The sequence below is a fragment of the Mandrillus leucophaeus genome, unplaced genomic scaffold, assembly GCF_000951045.1.
Source record: "Mandrillus leucophaeus isolate KB7577 unplaced genomic scaffold, Mleu.le_1.0 Scaffold22, whole genome shotgun sequence".
In the NCBI taxonomy this organism is placed as follows: Eukaryota; Metazoa; Chordata; class Mammalia; order Primates; family Cercopithecidae; genus Mandrillus; species Mandrillus leucophaeus.
This window is the reverse complement of record NW_012102254.1, coordinates 1,375,002-1,376,846: the sequence shown is the minus strand read 5'-3', so window position 1 is coordinate 1,376,846 and position 1,845 is coordinate 1,375,002. Positions and strand designations below refer to the sequence as shown.

Genomic DNA, 1,845 nt, shown 5'->3' with positions numbered 1-1,845 from the left:
AAAAAAAAAAAAAAAAAAAGAATTGTGATTTGACAGTATCTATTACAATATAAAATGAGCATAGGAGTTGACTGAGCAACTCCTTTATTTCCATTTCTAGAAATAAAATATAAAACGTGTTCACAACTATGGAAAAAGAACTACAGGCTGTGGCTCACACGTATAATCCCACTTTGAGGGGCCAAGGCAGAAGAATTGCTTGAGCCCAACAGTTTGAGACGAGCCTGGGCAATATAATGGGACCCCATATCTATTAAAAGAAATTCTCCAGACATGATGGTGCATGCTTATAATAGTCCCAGCTACTTGGGAGGCTGAGACAGGAGAATCACTTGAGCCAAGGAGATTGAGGCTGCAGTGATTGCACCACTGCACTCCAGTCTGGGTGACAGAGGGAGACTACATCCCAAAAGAAAAAAGAGGGCCAGGCGCGGTGGCTCACACCTGTAATTACAATACTTTGGGAGGCCAAGGCGGGTGGATCACCTGAGGTTGGGAGTTTGAGACCAGCCTGACCAACATGGAAAAACCCTGTCTCTACTAAAAATACAAAATTAGCTGAGCATGGTGGCATATGCCTGTAATCCCAGTACTCCGAAGGTTGAAGCAGGAGAATCACTTGAACCCGGGAGGCAGAGGTTGTGGTGAACTGAGATCACGCCATTGTACTCCAGCCTGGGCAACAAAAGCGAAACTCTGTCTCAAAAAAAAAAAAAGGAGTACATCCAAGGGTGTTCACTGTAACACTCTTTATAATTGTGAAAAATTGGAAACAGATAGCCAGGCGCAGTGGCTCACACCTGTAATCCCAGCACTGGGAGGCCAAGGCGGGTGGATCACAAGGTCAGAAGTTTGACACCAGCCTGCCCAATATGCTGAAACACCGTCTCTACTAAAAATACAAAAATTAGCCAGGCATGGTGGCATGCACCTGTAGTCCCAGCTACTCAGGAGGCTGAGGTGGGAGAATTGCTTGAACCCGGGTAGCGGATCTTGCAGTGAGCTGAGATTGCACCAGGCACTCCAGCCTGGCTGACAGAGTGAGACTCCATCTCAAAACAAAACAAAATAAAATTGGAAACAGATGACTTGCAATTGGAGACTGCTCAAATACGATACATTTATACTGTTAGAAACTCAGAAGGGTTACAGCACTGTCAAAAGGGCAGGCTCTGGATTCAGATGGCTAGGGTTAGTATTTTAGCTTGGACTGGCATGGTGGCTCACGCCTGTAATCCCAGCACTTTGGGAAGCAGAGGTTGGTGGATCACTTTAGGTCAGGAGCTCGAGACCAGCCTGGCAAACATGGTGAATCCCCGTCTCTACTAAAAATACAAAAATTAGGCAGGCATGGTGGTGAGTGCCTGTAATCCCAGCTACATAGGAGGCTGAGGCAGGAGAATCGCTGGAACCCGGTAGGTCAAGGTTGCAGTCAGCCATGATTGTGCCACTACACTCCAGCCTGGGCAACAGAGCTAGACGCTGTCTCAAAAAAAAAAAAAGAATTTTAGTTTGATCACTTCTTTGTGAAATGGGGATAGTAATAGCACCTTCTACTAAGTGAAAAAAGCAGCAGAATGATACTTGCAATAGCCTGTTACTAATGAAAAGCTTTGTGTAAATGTGTATGTGGATAGCTACGAATAGAGACATGTACTGAATTTATTTATTTATTTATTTTTTTAAATTTTTTTGAGACAGAGTCTCGTTCTGTCACCCAGGCTAGAGTGCAGTGGAGCGATCTCAGCTCACTGCAATCTCTGCCTCCTGAGTTCAAGCAATTCTCCTGCCTCAGTCTCCTAAGTAGCTGGGATTACAGGCGTATACCACCATGGTTGACTTTGT

At 45.0% G+C, this 1,845-nt stretch overlaps 1 protein-coding gene across 1 annotated transcript in view; it reads left to right on the top strand.

Annotated features, from left to right (window-relative positions):
* ARIH2 (ariadne RBR E3 ubiquitin protein ligase 2) overlaps window positions 1-1,845 on the top strand; it is a 100,870-nt gene that overhangs the window by 1,067 nt on the left and 97,958 nt on the right. The window lies entirely within an intron of this gene.